The 21,547-nt window shown below is 43.0% G+C and overlaps 1 protein-coding gene and 2 pseudogenes across 4 annotated transcripts in view; all 3 read right to left on the reverse strand.

The window, feature by feature from the left end:
* The window catches only part of LOC737328 (putative uncharacterized protein CXorf42), a 180,330-nt gene that overhangs the window by 130,331 nt on the left and 28,452 nt on the right, over positions 1-21,547 (reverse strand). The window lies entirely within an intron of this gene.
* LOC134809312 (swi5-dependent recombination DNA repair protein 1 homolog) lies at positions 6,323-8,816 on the reverse strand (annotated as a pseudogene).
* LOC129138700 (elongation factor 1-alpha 1-like) lies at positions 14,758-18,148 on the reverse strand (annotated as a pseudogene).

Below are 21,547 nucleotides of genomic sequence, written 5' to 3' on the forward strand. Positions count from 1 at the left end.
CATGTGGAAAAATGGAATAATGGAGGAGTCGGTACTTTTTCTGGTTCAGTCCCTTGCTTATACTATCAAAGGCAGTTATTAGAGTCTGACTGTTACTTTTATTTTGACTCGTCTTAATCGACTACTCTGACACCCAGCAGCTCAGCTCTCTCTAGCTCAGCTGAGCTCTTGAAAAATTGGAATGGCAAGCTGGGTAGTTGATTATGCACAATGTCGTTTTTGAAGAGCAAAGAGCCTGAAAATCTCGTGGGGCAATTCACTAATGATGGGTGTAAGCAGACCTTGCAGGGCACTCCTGGAGGATGCTAATGGATTATTTGCCAGAGTCAGAGGATCTGACCGGGCACTCTGCCAGTGAGTCCTGCGAAGTGCTAGCAGACCTCACGTGGCACTTTACCAGCCATGCCAGCAGGTCTCAGGCATTGCTATTGTAAGTCACAGGGTATACTTGGAGGATGATAGAAAATTGTTTATAAAAGCTTTTGGTTCCAAGGTAACCATCGGTCCTCCTGTTTATCCCCATCACCTCGGCTGAGATAACCTAGTGGATCAAATAAGAGATCCAGCAGAGGGGCTCTAAGAAGCCACAGGAACAATTCCCTGGACACTGTTCTCTGATGATGGGGCCAGAAGTCGTTGGAGACCCTGTAAACTGACTTGTACCCCAAAACTATTCCTAGATCTAAGCAGTTCCCTGGGGCTGACGGACAACATGCCATGCAGCATGTTACTGAGACTCATGCTTCTAATAAAAATAATGTAGAGCTCTTTAGAATCACTTTGTCCAGTGATCTCACTAGATAGGGTCAATGCCCAGCAGCCAAGCCAGAAGGAAGACTTGCTTAGGGGAAGAAACCACAGAGACTTGGCTAGTTTGCTTCCATTACGAAAAAGGTAATCTTGTTAAATAAACTTCATAAAGGAAAGTGGCTCCTTGAGGGGTACATCACTACAGACCCCCTCCTCCATAGCGCCTTGATAGTGGCCACTTTCTCTGAGGAGGAGGAGCAAGGTGGGGAGATGAGAGTGTATGTATACCAACGACCATCTCTTTCCTCAGCTGGGTACTGTTTGGTCTCTGACAGATTTGGTCCACACATAATGAGTACCTAGTCACTGAAAAACATGTCTCAACCACCTTCGCAGAGACTATGGAGGTCCTGCAGCCCTCCTGGTGGTCTCTTGGGTCTACTACGAGGGAGTGGGAACAGTAGATGAGAAGATTAACCAGACTTAGATTTACGGGTTTGTTCATGCTGCTCCTGCTTGTTGTCAAGCCCAATTAAGCCACCTCCTGAGGTCAAGTCCATCAATCTGCAGTGTGATCCAGATCTTAACTGAGAAATTCTCAGGCACAGAAGAAGTGGCTTCCGATAAAATAGCAAAATTTGACCCCTCCCCTCCAAAAAAGGAGCATAAAAATAGTACTTGAGTGCCCTCTTCTGGACTATCTGGGCAAGGGCCTTCCCAAAGAGATCTCTGAGTCTGATTACTCAATAATGGAACCACGAAAGCAGATTGATGGGCTCCCCACTAAAAAATTCAGGGCCAAGTACCAGGCCATGGGGATTTGATAAGTGGTCCCGCTAGAGTCTGCACAGTGATGGCCTTCCACCTCTCCTGGTGGATTTGGAGACAAATCAGAGATCCTGAGCAACTTTTGCTCTGACACTCAGCTTTCAAATATAAACAAGATTAGGGGTTACAAACAAAAATCCAAAGATTTTAGGCGTTATAAACAAGATCCTTCTGTACTCAGGGGACCCAGAGGCCCTATGCCAAGGTTAGAGTTCAGCTGAACAGTGGAGAGGAATTGCACTTCTTAGGCCTTTTAGATACCAGTACACAGGTGACTGTGATCCCCACAAACCCTTGCATCAAGATGAGGAGAAAACAGATCGTGTTCTCTGACTTTGGGCTCCTACTAACCTCCGTTGTCATGGCCCCCACTACTGAATGAAATATTGGTAGTGATGTGTTTTCCATGTGCAGCCCCACTTGCCTTTGCCTCCAAGCCCTGACAGGAATTGCAATAGTTATGGCCATCTTAGTGAGAAATATAGAAGACCATGGACCCATCTGATGACCAACACCTAGTACTGTTGTTTCCCAAAAAACAATGTCAGCTGCCTAGGGGAGAAAAAGAATAATTGCCATCATTGCTGAGCTTAAGGAAGCCAAAATGTTTCATGAGACTGTTTCTCCATTCAATAGCCCCATCTGGCCTGTGCACAAGACCTTGGTTTCTTGGAGACTTACCACTGACTTTAGGCAGCTCAATGCGTAATACCACCTTTGGCACCAGCAGTACCTGACATTGTGACTATTACAGAGGCCCAAAACAGAGAGAACTTGGTATGCAGCAATTGATATTGCAAATGCATATCAAATTGTAGTCCCCAGTGTTGGAGATGGGGCCTGGTGAGAGGCGATTAGATCATAGGGGCAGATTTCCCCTCTAGTTTTGTTCTAATGATAGTGAGTAATCATGACATCTGGCTGTTTAAAAGTGTAGTATCGGCTGGGCATGGTGGCTCACACCTGTAATCCCAGCACTTTGGGAGGCCGAAGCGGGCGGATCATGAGGTCAGAAGTTCGAGAACAGCCTGACCAACATGGTGAAACCCTGTCTCTACTAAAAACACAAAAATTAGCCGGGCCGGGCGTGGTGGTGTGCGCCTGTAATCCCAGCTACTCAGGAGGCTGAGGCAGGAGAATTGCTTGAACCCGGGAGGCAGAGGTTGCAGTGAGCCAAGATGGTGCCACTGCACTCCAGCCTGGACGACAGAGTGAGACTCCGTCTAAAAAAAAAAAAAAAAAAGAAAGTGTAGCACCTCTCCTCTCTTCCTCCTGCTCTGGCTGTGTGAAGATGTACCTGCTTCCCCTTCCACCATAATTGTAAGTTTCCTGAAACATCCAAGCCATGCTTCCTCTACAGCCTGTGTACCTGAGTCAATTAAACCTCTTTTCTTTATAAATTACCCAGTCTCAGGTATTTCTTTATAGCAGTGCAAGAAAAAACTAATACAGAGCAATTTCTTAAAACTGCTCCTCCCTGAATCCTCACTCTCACAGCCAGAGACCTAGTTGCCATCTGCAATGGACTTAATTGTGCCCTGCCTCAAATTCCTATGTTGAAGTTGTAATCCCCAATGTGACTGCATTTGTAGATTCGGCTTTTAGGTGATAATTATTAAGGTTAAAAGAGGTCATAGGGTAGGGTCCTAATCCGATAGGATTGGTTACCTTATAACCTCATAAGAAGAGGAAGATTGACCAGGCGTGGTGGCTCATGCCTGTAATCCCAGCACTTTGGGAGGCTGAGGCGGGTGGATCACCTGAGGTCAGGAGTTCGAGACCAGGCTGGCCGACCAACATGGTGAAACCCTGTCTCTACTAAAAATACAAAAACTAGCTGGGCATGGAGGCACACCCCTGTAATCTCAGCTACTCAGGAGGCTGAGGTAGGAGAATCACTTGAACCTGGGAAGCAGAGGTTGCATTAGTAAGCCGAGATCACGCCACTGAACTCCAGCCTGGGAGACAGAGCAAGACTCCATCTCAAAAAAAAAAAGAAGAAGAGGAAGATTCTCTCTCTCTCTCTCCCCTTCCCTCTCTCCCTCCCCCCTCTTTCTGTCTACTGGAATGTGAAAGGAAAAGCCAGTGAGTACACAGAGAGAAGGCAGCCAACTGCAAGCAAGGAAGGTGACTCTCACCAGAACCTGAGCTCACTGTCATCCTGACCTTAGACTTCCAGCCTCTAGAACTGTGAGAAAATAAATTTGTGTTGTTTAAGCCAGCCAGTCTATGATATTTTGTTGTAGCAGCCCAAACAGACTAAGACACCATCCATGATACCTTCTTCTTTCTCAGCCCCACATATATTATGTCACCATATCCTGTGTGCCCTTCCTTCAAAATATGCTCTGAATCTGGTTACTTACCACTTCCACTGTTGCCACCCATAACCAAACTGCTATCATCAGCTCTTCCCTAAACACCTGCAATAGCTCCTCACTAGGCTCCCGCACTCACGCCTGATTCCCTCCCATCTGTTATCTTCATATTAAAAATAATACAGTGGCTTTCCACTATACCCTAGGATTTGATTTAAAATTCTTAGCATGGCCTTCAAAGCTTTGCCTAATCTATCTCCTGCTTAACTCTTCAAACTACTGGAGCCTCTCTTCTCCTCACTCCTCACCATCTAGTCACATGGCCCCTTTGGGAATATATGAAAACTTCCCAGCTTGGAATCACTGCCCATTATCTTTCACCTGGCTCATTCTTGTTTATCCTTCAGGTTCAGCTTTCATGTCCCTTCTTTGGAGTGGCCTTCCATGACCTACAACCTAAATTAGAAGTCTTTGTATTCTTTCTAGTTTTAGCATGTTCTTTACATTGACACGCATACCACCAGTTTTGTATGTATTGGTTTATTGTCTGGCTCCCCAATTGGGTGACCAATTTCATGAGAGTAAGGAAAGCATCTGCCTTGTTCACTGATGTTATTACCAGCACCCAGCCTAGGGTTCAACAGGAGTAGGTGCTCAGTTAACATGCGTTGAGTGAGTGAATAAATGAATAGAGTCTATGAGGTTGGTGTTTTTAGTTCAGAGTAGTTTGGTGATTCACTTGCTGCCACACAGCTAGCAAGCAGACATAAATGGGCAAGATCCCAGAATCATAGTTCCAAGGTGAATGCATAATCAAGAGACTGCTAGGGGGTGAAAAATGGAAGGGGGCATGGAGTGTGAGACAGGTGAAAAGATTCCAGACCATTGATTCTAGGGAGATCTTCCCCCGGGGTGTGTTTTTTGGGGGGGTACATAGTCAATATTCACATTTGTTGAAAAATAGCTTCTGATTTCATAATAAATATATATTGCTGAAAGACTATTCCGGTTGGTAAGGATAACAGAAAATGCAGCGTTTCTTCGCTGAGGGCAGATTTTTTTCAGTTTATTGAAAGGAGGCAAGTTAAAAACGTGACTAGGAAACTGCACGAAAGCTTTCTGCCATTCCCCTGATTGGAGCTAAGGCCTGTGGGGTGCAGGAGACACCAAGGTTTGGGTCGTGCCGGGACTATGCTCATATAGTGGAGAGTAGGTCTTGGTGACACAGCAACCCACAGGCTGCACATTGCCACCCACCCCTCACCCCAGCAAACTGCACATCATTCTGCCCCTACCCCACAGACTCCCCTTCACAATTCCCTAATCTGTATATTACCTCTCAGGCTCCACACATGCCCCACGCCAGCCCCCCTCTCCAAGCTCCACTTTACCCCACATTACCTCCTAGAATCACATCACCCCACAAATGGTGAGAAATGGCCATTTGTGAAAAGCGAGTTTGGAAGGTGCTGGTCAGGAGAGCCGGGTGCGAAGCCAGAACCCTTGGGCAGAGGCAGCATGAGGGCCAACTCGACAGCAGAAGGCGCCTGAGAGCCTCTCCGCAAAGGCCATGCAAGGACGCGCGCTCCTGTAAGTACAGCCTCCATGCCCGGGTTAATTCCTAGACAGGTAGTGAGCCAATCAAGCCAGCCACCCACTTTCTAAAAAACAAAAAATCTACTCTTTCTCCTTGCCCTCCTCTGCTCAGCATCGTTCACTATGCCTCGAATATTTTAAATGGCCCTATGGATATCTGTAAAACAAAGGCTAGTAGTTATCATTATTATTATCATTAATCAGATATATAGGTAAAAGGTGATCCTAGGAACAAAGCCAAGAATCTAGAGTAAGGATGGCTAATGGGGATTGTGTTTGAATAGTTTGCTTTTGTTTCTTATTTTGCTTGGGTTGTGACCTGTGTTGCTTCAACATATGGCTTAAAAAAAAAAAAAGAGTCTGTTAATGTATTGGTCACAAAGTGTCTTTCTGGGAAAAGGCACTTATTTTCCCAGAGTGATTTGACACATTTCTGGTGAAATGCATTAACATTAACGTTCCTTTTTTTTTTTCCCCCAAGTTTTGGACATATGGGTTTAATTACCTGCTAGATTAGCAGATGGAAATATGTGGTAAATGGATGTAAACAAGGTGCATAAACTTAGGAGAGAGGCAGAAATTTTTAAACTTTAGGTTTAGACATTCACTAGATTGGACAATTTTTAACATTTAAAATAAAACTTTTTGCCACAAAGAAACAATTGTATTAAAACTAGTTTCCAGAACTGCCCAAATGACTTTTTAAACATGATTTAAATGTCAAGCTTTCTTTGGCAAATCTATCCAAAATACTAATTTTCCTTCTAGAACTTGGTTTATAATTTATATATTAGAGTGCCCTTAATTGATGTTCATTGGGATACCTTCCTCTGAGCCCTAATGGTTTCTATCTTCCCTTTAAAATGAGTAAGTATCTTTTAATTAAGTTGTCATTCGCAAAGATATTCTGGAGCAAAAATCAGGAATTAAACATCTATGAATTCTTCTTCACTTCTGTTATAGTGTAGCAATTTATCTTCTAACCCATAGTAGTCTATCAACTGAGTAAGGCTTAGTTTCTTGTTCTCTTCAGACACAGCTGACTGCAACTCATAAAGCAACAGCTGGCTACAGCTCCTCCACTTCTTTATTAACAACTGTAATGGAGACAGATTCTTTGATCATACAGTTTGATGAGTTTTAGCCTCCAAAGAAGGTCTTCTTTCTCCTGAACCTGCTTCACCAATTTGGCTTTTTCATCGTTTAATCTTTGTTTAGAAAGATTCTCATTCACAAACTCATTTTGGAGAGCACTGCATGACCCAGAGTCAAATGACTGAGATTCACAGACATTGATTCTTCAAAGTATTTTTCAAATTTATATTTTCTTCAAATTCACTGTCTATGTGTTTAAAACTTTCTTGAAATTCCAAACAGTTTTCCTCTGTGGAAGATGCTGGTTTCTCTGAAAAGGTCTGATCGTTTTCTTCATTCTCTACTTTAAGAAGTTGCACCACATTATAACAGGAATTAAATGAAGATCTTGCTTTCCTTAATCTTTCTCTAAGTGTTGCACTCATAGGTTGTGTTCGTGAACTATTTGTATAGGGAGATGATGGATTCACAGAGGTCTGAGGAGTGCTAGGTAAAACCACAGCTGAGTCTGATGGACTTTCCATCTTGAAAATGAAATCTTGGTTTTCCTTCAACTCCACAGCAGACTCCCGAGGAAGTCCAGGTCTCAGGCATCCCCCTTCCCCTCAGCAGGGTACCTCCCTCCGCCATCCCCAGAGAGAGCAAAAAGCCAACTTTCCCTTCTTAAAGGACTCACGGGAAGGGAATAATGGAAATAATAACTTCACATGCTGAAGAAAACAGATAAAGTGTGAAGAAACCATTTATCAACATTTAAACCTCCACACATTATTTGTTCTTTTTTTAAAAGAACTTTGCTAAGAATCAGATTCATTAAGTCAAAGAATGTTAGAACACAAAGGAACCTGCAAAATTAAATCACGTTCTTATTATATAAAACAGGAGACCCAGAGAGGGTAAGTGACTTGTCCAAAGTCACAGAGCACTTGAATGCAGTCAGGGCTGATTTCCAGTCTGCAACTCAAAAGAGAAGCAGTGTTTCTCAGTGAAAGAACAGTGGTGTGAGTTTTAAAGATTTTATTCTATTCTTTATTACATGATTATTATAGGAAAAATTGGGACACATTTTAAATTACCTAGAATCCTACCACTTCACAATGATCATTGTTAGTATTTTTGCTGTATAATTTTCCAGACTTTTTAATGTATATGAATACTGGTAAATGTGTTTACTAAAATTGGATCACACTGTCTGTACATCTCTGTCATATAACTCCTAACAGATGCAAAACTAGTCCACTGAATAGATTAACTTCATCAGTTTAACCAGTCCCTTATTGATAGATAGATAGATAAGCTTTTTCGAATGTTAAACCCTTATAAAAGATGCTGCACTAACCATTCCTGTTCAGACATCTTTTGCTGAAGTGATTTCTACCTACTGATCAGTGTGAATTTTGTAGGGATGCAATGATGTAGACTAGGTTTGAACTCTGGCTCTAGAACTTACTGTGTGTCTTTACACAAATCACAACTTTTCTGCACTCTAGTTTCTTCATCTTCAAGTGGGAATAATCATACTGACAGCCTAGAGGTGTTAAAAGGATTAAATGAAATAATACATGTAAAATAGTTGGTTAATACCTAGCATGTAGCAAATCCTAAATAATATTAGTTATTATTATTACCACAATGCTGAAGAAAACTGGCTCTTCAAAATAATGCCCATGATTTTCTATTACTCTTTAAAAGAGACTAGCCAGAATTTTACAAAGAAGGTTTTAGATGCAAAACTTCAGTAGCTAAATTAATATTTCCTTTTTTCTAACTTAATCTATCGAGAAGAAAAGTAATAAATTTAAATCATGTGTGGTCTATTGAGCTAGTTACTATGTTCTATCTATATAACTTAATGCCAGTCAAAATTTAAAAGGCATAGCTTTTCATCAAACATTCTTGTCTTAGTCTGTTTTCTGTTGCCTATAATAGAATATCTAAAACTGCATAATTTATAAAGAAAAGGAATTTATTTCATATGGTTATGGAGGCTAAAAAGCCCAAGGTCAAGGGACTGCATCTGGTGAGGACCCTCTAGCTGGTGGGGATTCTCTGCAAACTTCCTAGACAGCACAGAGCATCACAGGGTGAGGGGGCTGAGCATCCTAGCTTGGGTCTCTCTTCCTCTTCTTATGAAGCCACCAGCCCCACTCCCATGATAACCCATTAATCTATTGACCCATTAATCCATGATGGATTAGTCCATTCATGAGGGCAGAGCCTTTATGACCCATCACCTCTTAAAAGCCCCAAGACCCCACCTCTCAATACCGCCACATTGGAGATTAAATTTCAACATGAGTTTTGGAGGGGGCAAATATTCAAACCATACTCATTTGTAAGTAAAAAATCAACTGTTTTGTGATAAAGTTGCTCACCTTTCTTTCCCCTTTGGAAAATGCTCAAAGCATGGCTTACCCCATAAAATCAGCAGAATATCTTTACAGTCATCTATGCAGCCTCCCGGTGCCTTCAAGCTATTCTCCACTGCTTTTCTGTTTTATCCATGGGCCCCCAGCTATTTCATATTCCTCAGAGGGGTGGGCAAGAGCACAGAAGCTGAAGTTTTCACCTCTGAGACTTTGCTTTTAAACTGAAAAGATATCCATTGTCACACTGGGATTCATTTCTATCTGAAGCTTTGGAAACACATCACGACTTTTACCAAAGCCTATACAGTGAATCTAATTTATGTGTCACCTTTATTTCACCAATAGTTGCTTTAAAAATAAGGGAACGCTCACCCCCTTTGAAAAGCTGGGTGGAAGGTTCAGTGTTGTATGGCTTATCTCGGAAGTCAGGGGTCAGTGGCCAAAATTCACGGTGACCAGAAGCATTCCAAAATGCTGCCAGTAACTCCATGCTTACTGTTTCTTCCTCTTCTGCTCTACTGAACATTGTGGACATAGACACTCAGGATTGTTGGGGTGGATGATACTGGTTAAATGAGTCCTTCTTGGACACAGCTTTGGTTGAATGTGAGCACCAAACACTGAGAAGTCCTTGTCTATAACTGATGTGCAGAATGACCCATACATTTTTTGGTTTGGGATTCTTTTTTTTTTTTTCTCTACTGTGTGTTATCCTTTTCTCTAATAGTGGCCAGTCACATTCTACCGGTCTGTATTTGTCTCACGGTTGTTGAAGTGGCTTTGCCAACTTAGCTAAGCTAGAAACATAGTTTCCTGGAATTGCCTTCCCAATGTGGTTCTGAGTTAGAGTGGACCAGGAGAAAAATTTGGGCAGGGCTTGGGAAGTGGGAGTGAAGCAATAGATACTATATTCTGAAGTTTGGTAGGACAGGCACTATTACCACTGGCATACACTGGCACTGATCAACTGGCACACCTCGTTGGTGTGGGGCAGCAACAGGACCTGCAGCAACTTCAACTCTGACAAGATCTCCTTCTTCAACTTCTCCAAGTCCTAAGTCAGGTGTGTGTGCACTTCCACGACTATGGATGCCAGCTCTTTCTTTAGGTTGGAGGCAATAAGAGACAGATGCAGGTTCCAGTAAGTCTTCATGGGATTTAGTTTGTCCTAGGGATTCAAGTTAATCCTTGCAGGTTCCAGTTTGTCCTTGCTTTCCCCCACACCACATACACCTCTTCTTCCCAACTGTGGGCCCTGAATATCTACAGTGACCTCAGGCTGCTATAAGTGCAGAGACAATAGCCTTCTATAGACTTCTTCCTCTGTGTAAGGTACATGGATGTTCTTTGGTCAAGGAATAGGCCAAGGTGGATATCCAGGCCTGCATGACTCAGTGAGTTTGGCATGCAGGCGCACACCTCCACTTGTTACATAACCTGTTTGTGTAAGTTTATACTTCGCTCTAAGCCACTATTGTCTGTAAAAGGTATAACTGCCCTGCTAACGTTCTACACGGGCTCTTGGGACTCTGGTTAGCTCAACATGGCTTAACATGGTGGGCACGCTGGTGCCCAGAGAAAGAGAGAGAGAGAGCCAAAGCTGTCCGTCTTGCAGATGGACAGGAGGGAGCCAGCACACAGCTTGGCTTGCTCATGCCCAGAGAGAAAAAGAGTTAAGCCGCTGACCCTGAAGGCAAGGAAGAGCCAGATGCACAGCTGTTTGTGGGAGCCACTGGCTCAAGCAGCTGCGACAGGGCAAACAGTGCGAGAGAGCTAGTGTGAGAAAGCTGTTAATAAAAGCTGCTGCTGAATAAAACCACATTCACCTGCCTTCAGCCCCGAGTGTTCTTTCTGCTCATCCACCAACTCCCTCTGGACTTCAGCATGGGCTGGACCCGGACCCCGGGACCTGACAATTGGTGATGAGAATGGGATGAGGTGAGTTGGCCCCAGTCCCTGAGGGCTCCCAGGTTGGCTTTGTGGCCACAGCATGGGCTGTGATACCCGGTGGCAGCTGTGCTGCGAAGATGGGCTCCAGTGGAAACATGGGAGGCGGTGGGTGGGTCTCCTGTGAGTATGGAGAAGGCACTGAAGCACCTGGAAGTGCACAGCACTGAGAAGAAGCATGCCTTTGCTGGCAGAGTCAGATGAGCGTTTGTAACTGTGCTGTGGGAAGTTCATGCCCAGTCCTTGTGGAACTCAGTGCAGTGAGGAGGAAGAACCTCCATGGCAGGCTTGCCCAGTGATCCACCACAAAATAGATCATGAGCAGCTACTGGGCCCCACGAGTAGGCCCAGAGACCCCCTGCTGTGGTGGAGCACCCTTCCTTTGGTGCCTGTGCCCCTGCTGAGTTGAGGGAGTTAAGCAAGTAATGTCGGCAGTCATGCACAGACTTAGTGCAAGCCATTTGGGAGAAGGACCTTGCTGCGCAACCCAGTCCTGCTCGAGCATTCCAGTTCAAAGAGTACCTGCTGCAGTTGGTGGAAGTGTAAAGCCTTTTCTGTTTGATAAGAGAACTGGCCGAGATGCCCAGCTTGGAGGGCACTGGACAACGGGAGCCACATTTGGACTTCGCAATCCACTGGTCCCTGAACCCGGATAAGTTTCCAGGCAGAGCTGCATTTATTGACAACTATGAAGACTGGTCAGTGAAAGTGAAACCTGTATCTCTGCATCTTGGCATCGACTGCTTGGCTCTCTGCTTATGTGCTGTGTATGTCTCTCCATCCATACCTGAAGACATTCTGGGGTAGATGTTTTGCATGGCTTGGCAGCTGTGCCATCTATCACAGACTTAATAGACCACTTGACAATGGAACTTGGCAGTGCCACTGTGTGGTGGACTTGGCTAATGCATTCTTGTCAATCGACAATGCTCCGGAGAGCCAGGAAGAGTTTGCCTTCATGGGACAGCGACAATGGACTTTCACAGTGTTGCTGCAGGGCTACTGTATAGCCCCACCATATGTTGTGGTTTTGTTAATAATGTTATGTTAACCTCTGATTCTCTTGCAGGTTTAAAAGTGGCAGTGTCCCTCTTGCCTGGGATTGGGGTGATGAGGCTGAGACAGCCTTTCTGGGTAGTAAACCAGGGTGCTCATTTACACTGAATGTGCATGTAACCACAGATAATTTTGGCTAGGGCCTATAGCAGTGCATGGAGCACTTGGAAGCACCAGTGGGCTGTTAGTCCCAACTGTGGAAGGGAGCTGAGCTCCAGTGCTTACTAATAGAGAAGCAGTTATTAATAGTGGGATGGGTGCATTCATGGGTAATGACCCCCTGGACAGAGGCAGCACAGACATCAACTTTAGCGAAGTGGGGTACCGACTTGAAACAGTGAAGTATGCTAAGTAAGTACAAATCCCTTAGCAGCAAAGTTGCAAGAGGTCTTGGGACCTGTAGTCCTAATGCAAGATAAGGCCATGGGGCCTGAGGCACTCCTAAACCCTGAGACTTCATCATTAGGAAGGGCATCCCCTCATTCCTGATAGGGCATGGCACACAGCTAGGTCTAGCTGGGGTGCTACTGCTGCCTGGACTGCTGGTGCGGTCCAGCCTAGTACTAACACCATATGGTTTGAAACCAGGTGTGGGCAAAGCAGCTAATAAGCTAAACTCAGGGCAGTGTGAATGGTAATCACCAAGGATGTGACAACCTATGGTAATCTGCGCCAATAGCTGGGCAGTTTATCAAAGCTTATGTATGTAACGGGCTTGAGTGCCCAAAAGCTTGTGTATGTATTGGGCCTGCATGCCCAAAGCTTGTGTGTCAGGCTAATGTGTCAAGCCTGTGTATATATCAGGCCTGTGTGCCCAAAGTTTATATGTCAGGCCTGTGTGCAAAACTTGAGTATCAAACCTGTGTGCCCAAGACCTAAGTCTCCCTCAGCCTAGGGGGTGGAGCGTAAGGTACATGGATGTGCTTTGGTCAAGGAATAAGCCGAGGTGGATATCCAGGCCTGCATGACTCAGTGAGTTTGGCATGCAGGTGCACACCTCCGCTTGTTATATAACCTGTTTGTGTAAGTTCATACTTGGCTCTATACTTGGTATAAAGGTATATTTGCCCTGCTAATGCTGTACAGGGCTGTTGGGGCTCAGCTCGGCTCAACATGGGTTAACATGGTAGTGGGTGCGCTGGTGCCCAGAGAAAGAGAGAGAGCCAAAACTGTCAGTCTTGCAGATGGACAAGAGGGAGCCAGGACACAGCTTGGCTTGCTCATGCCCAGAGAGAAAAAGAGTTAAGCTGCTGACCCTGAAGGCAAGGGAGAACTGGCTGCACAGCTGTGTGTGGGAGCCGCTGGCTCAAGCAGCCAAGACAGGGTGGCCAGTGTGAGAGAGCCAGTGTGAGAAAGCTGTTCATAAAAGCTGCTGCTGGCCGGGCGTAGTGGCTCACGCCTGTAATCTCAGCACTTTGGGAGGCCGAGGCCAGCGGATCACGAGGTCAGGAGATCGAGACCATCCCGGCTAACAAGGTGAAACCCCGTCTCTACTAAAAATACAGAAAATTAGCCGGGCATGGTAGCAGGCGCCTGTAGTCCCAGCTACTCGGGAGGCTGAGGCAGGAGAATGGTGTGAACCTGGGAGGCGGAGCTTGCAGTGAGCCGAGATCGCGCTACTGCACTCCAGCCTGGGCGACAGACCGAGACTCCGTCTCAAAATAAAATAAAATAAAATAAAATAAAATAAAATAAAATAAAATAAAAAAAAGCTGCTGCTGAATAAAACCATATTCACCTGCCTACAGCCCCCCGAATGTTCTTTCTGCTCATCCACCCACTCCCTCCGGACTTCAGCATGGGTTGGACCCGGACCCCAGGAACTGACACCCTGCTCCCACAATTGCATATGGTCTGATTCCTGTAATCATCCCTTATTGCTTTTCACTCTGCTTCTCTGATCAAACTCTGCAACTATGTTCAAGTGATTCTTATTTTACATCCAAATTTGCAAATCAGACACAGGATTATAGACATTACAAAAAAATTCAATTTTGAAAAAAAAAGGAAGAGATTTGTATATGACACTTAAGTAACCCATCTATTACCCTCGCTTTCTTTTTGATGTCAAACTTCTTTAAATGGCACCCTAAGTTTATTGCAAAAGTATTTTTCTTCCTCCCATTTTCTCTGCAGTTCCTTGAATATGACTCCTGCTTTTAAAACACTATTTTAATTCATCAGAAACTTATAAAACATCAAATCCAGATCTTAGTCCACTTTATTTCTTTGTACTCTTCACACTGTTGACTACTCTCTCTTTTTTTCCTCATTAAATTTGGTTTCAATGGGTCTCAAATTTCTGTGACGGATTTTTGGTCAAGTTGTTTCCACTAAAAAGTGCTGATTTTAAAAACTAAATAACTTAAAACTACCAGATGCCAAAAAAAAAAAAAAAGTTCACAAAACATTCTCCTTTCCTTCCAAAGGTTTTACAATGCATTGTTATCATTAACCAGTCTTTCACGACTAAACTTAAGTGGCCAGTTGAAACAAACAGTTCTGAGACCCTTCCACCACTGATTAAGACTCAGGCCAGGCACCGTGGCTCATGCCTGTACTCCCAACATTTTGGAAGGCTAAGGTGGGTAGATCACTTGAGCCCAGGAGTTTGAAACCAGCCTGGGCAATATAATGAGACCTAGCCAGGCATGGCGGCACATGTCTGTAGTTCCAGCTACTTGGGAGTCTAAGGCAGGAGGATTGCTTGAACCCAGGAGGCAGAGGTCGCAGTGAGCAGTGATTGTGCCACTACACTCCAGCCAGGGCAACAGAGTGAGAACCTGTCTCAAAACAAAAAACAAAAAGCAAAAAACAAAAACACCAGACAACAACAACAACAACAAAAAAGACTGGGGTGGCATGTATTAGGGATAATATTCATTTAGCTTTCTGAGCTTTCTGGACAGACTTGGTGACCTTGCCAGCTCTAGCCGCCTTCTTGTCCTCTGAACCCATGGCAACTGTCTGTCTCAGCGAATTTGGCATGCAGGTGCACACCTCCACTTGTTATATAACCTATATAACCTGTTGTATAAGTTCATACTTGGTTCTATCCTTGGTATAAAGGTATATCTGCCCGCAAAATGTCCCAGAAGAGAATAGTCAGGATAGTCAGAATATTCAGAGAAGCTCTCAACACACATGGGCTTGTTAGGAACTATATCAGTCGTGGCAGCACCACCAGATTTCAAGAATTTAGGGCCATGTTCTAGCTTCTTACCAGAATGGTCATCTTTTCTTTCTGCTCAGAACACTTGCAAGGAATTTGAGATGTGTGACCATCTAGTGCAGGGGCATAGCCAGCACTGATTTGGCCTAGATGGTTCAGGATAATCACCTGAGCAGTGAAGCCAGATGCTTCCATTGGTGGGTCATTTTTGCTGTCACCAGCAACATTGCCATGATGAACATCTTTGGCAGATGCGTTCTTTTTTTTTTCTTAGAAAGAATGTAATGCATGTTTTTAATCAGAACAACAGCAATAACAAAAGCTAAGTATGGATATGCCAATGTAGTGTTGAATCCAGCAATGGACACAAATAAAGAGCAAATGCTTGACAGAGACAGCTGTAAATAATCTATGTACCTCTTACATCCCCCCACTTCATAAAAAAGACATTCTCTTTGGAAATATGGTTACAAATGTAAATCACTGATTTCTTGCAAGACCACGATGATTCTGTAATAAATATCAAATTGTTCCATTTCAGATTTGTAAAAGGATTCTTTCAGATATGAAGACTTGGGAGCAACTGTGAAGCTGTCTTTATTCAGATGCTTTGAAATATAAAGTGGTGATCTTAAACCACCAAGAACTGTAACAACTTAGCCTGATGTTTATAACAACTTAGCCTTCTTTTCCTTTATATCCGATTTTATTAAGTGGGCAAACACCTTGTTCACATTGAGGCCCACATTGTCCTCAGGAAGAGATTCACTCAAAGCTTCATGGTGCATTTCAATAGACTTTACTTCAATTCTAACATTGACTGGAGCAAAGCTGACCACCATGCCAGGTTTGAGAACACCAGTCTCTGCTCGGCCCACAGGTACAGTACCAATACCAACAATCTTGTAGACATCCTGGAGACACAGACACAAGGGCTCATAAGTTGGATGAGTTGATGGTAGAATAAAGTCCAGAGCCTCAAGCAGCGTGGTTCCGCTGGCATTGCTATCTTTATAGGTGACTTTCCATTCCTAGAACCAAGGCATGTTACCACTTGGCTCCAGCATGTTGTCACCATGCCAACCAGAAATTGGCACACATGTTACTGTGTCAGGGTTGTAGCCAATTTTCTTAATGTAAGTGCTGATTTTCTTGTATCTCATCTGGTGGTAGGGTGACTAAGTGGAATCCATTTTGTTGACACCAACAAGTAGTTGTTTCACACCCAGTGTGTAAGCCAGAAGGGCATGCTCCTGGGTCTGCCCATTCTTGGAGATGCCAACTTCAAATTCACCAACACCAGGAGCAATGATCAAGAGAGCACAGTCAGCTTGAGATGTGCCTGTGGTCGTTTTTGTTTTGTTTTGTTTTGTTTTTTTGAGGCGGGGTCATGCTCTGTCCCCCAGGCCAGAGTGCAGTGGTACAATCTTGGCTCACTGCAACCTCCACCTCCCGGGTTCCAGTGATTCTCCTGCCTCAACCTCCCGAGTGGCTGGGATTACAGACGCATGCCACCACGCCCAGCTAATTTTTGTATTTTCAGTAAAGATGGGGTTTCACCATGTTGGCCAGGCTGGTCTCGAACTCTTGACCTCAAGTGATCCGCCCGCCTCGGCCTCCCAAAGTGCTGGGATTACAGGCGTGAGCCACTGTGCTCGGCCTGTAATAGTGTTTTTGATGAGGACTCTGTATCCTGGGGCATCAATGATAATCATGTAGTACTTGCTGGTCTCAAATTTCCACAGGGAAATATCAGTGGTGATACCATTCAGCTTTCAGTTTATCCAAGACTCAGGCATACTTGAAGGAGCCCTTTCCTATCTCAGCAGCCTTCTTCTCAATTTTTCAGTGGTTCTTTTGTTGATGCCACTGCATTTGTAGATCAGATGGCCAGTAGTAGTGGACTTGCCTGAATCTACATGTCCAATGATGACAATATTGATATGAGTTTTTCCTTTCCCATTTTGGTTTTTAGGGGTGGTTTTCAAGACAACCTATGTGTTGGCAGCAAACCTGTTGCAGAAAAGCTACTTTCTCTTTTCTGAATTTCTCTCTTCCCTTGGTTTCTATGACAAGCACTCTTTGGAATTTTCTCCTATCTCTCCAACTGCTGCTCCCTGTCTTAGTATGCTCACTTCTCTTCTACCCAATCGTCAAGGTGTAGGAGTTGGTTGCTCAAAGTCCAGTTCTTGGCACTCTTGAATTCTCACTCTACCCTCTCTACCTTTATGACCCTCTCCACTCTAAAGGATTCAACCACCATCCCTTCACACTCATGATTTATAGATCTATGCTTTTATCTCAGCTCTCTCTCCTGAATGCCAAGGTCATGATTCTTATAGTCCATTTAGTTGCAGATGACTCTCAAATTCAACAAGCACAAACTGACCTATTTATTTACCATGACATGTTCCATGTCCCCTAACTTGGATAATGGCATTACAATTCTTCAGTCACTCATTCTCAAAACTTCAGAGTTGGGGAGTGATGTCACCAAAGATGGAGTAGAAGCAATCTGGATTCACTCCCCCTGCCCACTGAAAACCAAAAACAACTATCCGGTGCCACAATTATCACCAGCAATATCCCAGAACTCAAAATCAAAGCTGTGACAATCCCTGAGGCCACAGAGAAGTAAAAAACTATGAGCTGAAAGTGAGAGAAATGGACTTCTCTATCCACAATGCCCCTCCCCCAAACTACTAGACACCACATGGAAAAATCCTCCGAGACTCATGGCTTCTACATTGGAAAAAGTGAGATCAAGGTGGAAAGCCAGCTTCCCCATCATCTTGGGTTCCTATGCAAGAAAGCTGTTCCTGCCTCAACTCACAGGAAGCATCGCAAGTGCCTCCACCTAAGGACAGGTGGAGACAAACCTTGGAGGTGGAGCTGCATGGCCCAGCACCAGAAACTCGGGGGCTGCTCTCCACTCTAGAAAAAGGGGACACCAAATCAGAGAGGTGGTTTAGCAGCACCACACTGTAGGAGGCACCCTGCAGGGAACCTCTGGGCATGAACCCGTAGCCAGCCTCCCCACACAGCTGAGGAGTCCCCTTTGGAATCTCCCCCTGTCTGTAATGGGCAGCACTTGGAGAACTACAGAAAACCTGTGTTTAGGGCGCCATCTAGTGCTCAAAGAAGGCAGCAATCTAGGGCTAAGGGAATCAACGGGCAAATCGCACAGAACCTCTAAACACACAAAACAACTCAGACAGGAAAGACTTGAAAAAATAACCAATTCTTTAATGCGAAGACATAGATCTACACACATAAGAAATAACAGCAAACAGTGAATAATGACCTCCCCAAATGGACAAAGCAAGGAACCACTGATCAACCCCAGTGAGAGAGCAACATGTGAGCTCTCAGATAGCAAAGTCACAGGAGTCAGATCAAGAATTCAAAATAGCAGTTTTGAAGATACTCAGCAATCTCCAAGTTAATACAGAAACGCAACTTAGAAATTTATCAGAGAAATTTAATGAAGAAATGGAAATAAGAAAAAATCAAACAGATACCTGGAACTGAGAAATACATTGGCTGAACTGAACAACTCATCACAGAGGTATCAACAGCAGAACTGATCAAGCAGAAGAAAGAAATAGTGAGCTCAAAGATAGTCTATTTGAAAATACACAGTCAGAGAAGAAAAAAAGAAAAAAGAAGGAAAAGGAATGAAGAATATCTACAAGAACTAGAAAATAACTTCAAAAGAGCAAATCTGAGTCATTGACCCTCAAGAGGAAATTGATAAAGAAAAGGGGGTCATTAGCTTATTCAAAGAAATAACAGAAAACTTTCCAAACCTAGAGAAAGATATAAATATCCAGATACAGGAAAGTCAAAGATTACCAAACAGATTAAACCCAAATAGGACTATACCAAAATATGTATTAAGCTCTCAGAGGTCAAGGACAAAGACAAGATCCTAAAAGCAGCAAGAGAAATAAAAGCAAATAACACACAAAGGACTTTGATTTGTCTGGCAACAGACTCTCAGCAGAAACAATACAGGACAGGAGAGAGTGAGACGACATATTCAAAGTGCTCAAGGCAAAAACTGAGAATAATATACCCAACAAAGCTATCCTTCAAACATGTAGGAGAGATAAAGACTTTCTAAGACAAACAAAAGGTGAATGAATTCATCATCACCAGACCTGTCTTGCAAGAAAATGCTAGAGACAGTTCTTCAATCTGAAAGAAAAGGATACGAATGTGCAATAATAAAGTCATTTAGGCTAGGCATAGAGGCCCACACCTGTAATCCTAGTGCTTTGGGGGGCACTAGGCACGGAAAGACAAACATCGTATTTTCTTACTTATTTGTGGGATCTAAAGATCAAAACAGTTGAACTCATGGACATAGTAGAAGGTTGATTACCAGAGGCTGGGAAGGGTAGTGGGGGATAGGTAGGGGAGTTGGGGATGATTAATGGGTACCAAAAAATAGTTAGAATGAATGACACCTACTATTTGATAGCACAACAGGGTGTCTATAGTCAATAATAATTTAATTGTACATTTTAAAATAACTAAAATAGTATAATTGGATTGTTTGTAATACAAAGCATGATCACTTGAGGGGGTGGATACCTCATTCTCCATGATGTGATTATTATACATTGCATGCCTGTATCCACACATCTCATGTACCCATAAATATATATACCTACTATATACCCACAAGAATTAAAAATAAAATTTTTTTAAAAAGTAGAAAGACTTCAAATAAATAACCTAATGATGCACCTCCAGGAACTAGAAAAGCAAGAACAAATCAAACCCTAAATTAGTAGAAAGAATGTAACAAGGCTGGGTGTGGTGACACCTGTAATCACAGCACTTTGGGAGACTGAGGCAGGATGATTGCCCGACACCCACCTGGGCAACAAAGTGAGACTGTGTCTACAAAAAAAGTTTGAAAATTAGCCAGGAATGATGGCATGTGCCTATAGTCCCAGCTACTTAGGCAGCTGAGGCAGGAGGAATGTTTAAGCCCAGGTGGTTGAGGCTGCAGTGAGCCATGATCGCACCACTGCACTCCAGCCTGGGGAGCAGAGCAAGATTCTGTCAGAAAGAAAAAGAAAAGAAAAGAGAAAAAGAAAATAATAAAGATCAGCACAGACATAAATGAAATCGAGATTATAAAAAATATAAAAGATCAATGAAACAAGTAGTTTTCCAAAGAGATAAACAAGCAAAACTGACAAATCTTTAGGTAGACCAAGAAAAAAGAGAGAAGACCCAAAGAAATAAAATCTGAAATGAAAAGGAGACATTAAAACTAATACCACAGAAATATCACAGAAATATAAAGGATCATGAGAGACCATTATGACCAACTATATACCAACAAACTGGAAAACCTATAAGAAATGGTTAAATTCTTGGACATATACAAACTATAAGAAATAGAAAGCCTAAACAGACCAGTAACAAGTAATGAGATCAAAGCAGTAATAAAAAGTCTCTGATCAAAGAAAAGCCCAGGAGCAGATGGCTTCCACAATGAATTCTACCAAACATTTTAAGAACTAATATAAACTCTATTCAAATTATTCCCCAAAAAATTGAACAGTAGGGAATACTTCCAAGTTCATTGTATGTGGCCAGCATTACCCTGACAGGAAAACAAGACAAAAGATACAACAACAATAACAACAACAACAACAACAAAACTACAGGCCAATATTCCTGATGAACATAGATGTAAAAATTCCCAATAAAATACTAGCAAACCAAGTTCAACATCACATTAAAAAGATCATTCACCATGATCAAGTGGGATTTGCCACAAGGATGTAAAATGGTTCACCATACACAAATCAATAAATGTGTTATATCACATTAACAAAACTAAGGACATTTTTGTCCATGATGATTTCAATAGATGCTGAAAAAAGCATTCAGTAAAATTCAGTATCTTTTCATGACAAAAACTCAACAAACTGGGTATAGAAGGAACATATCTCAAAACCATAAAGGCCATATATGACAAACCCACAGCTAACATCATGCTGAATGGGGAAAAATTGGTAGTCTTTCTGGGGAAAAATTGGCAGTCTTTCCTCTAAGAAATGAAAGAAGATAAGGATGACCAATTTTACTATTTTTATTAAACATAGTCCTGAAAGTCCTAGCCAAAGTAATTGGGCAAGAGAAAGACCTAAAGGGCATCCAATTTGGAAAGAATGAAATTAAATTATCCTTGTTCATTGATGACATGATATTATATCTAGAAAAACCTAAAGACTACCAAAAAATTATTAGAACTGATAATCAAATTCAGTAAAGTTGCAAGATACATAATCAACATACAAAAATCAGTAGCATTTGTATATGCTAACAGCAAACAATTGGAAAAATAAATCAAAAAAGCAATCCCATTTATAATTGCTACAAAAAAATAC

The sequence above is a fragment of the Pan troglodytes genome, chromosome X, assembly GCF_028858775.2.
Source record: "Pan troglodytes isolate AG18354 chromosome X, NHGRI_mPanTro3-v2.0_pri, whole genome shotgun sequence".
Lineage (NCBI taxonomy): Eukaryota > Metazoa > Chordata > Mammalia > Primates > Hominidae > Pan > Pan troglodytes.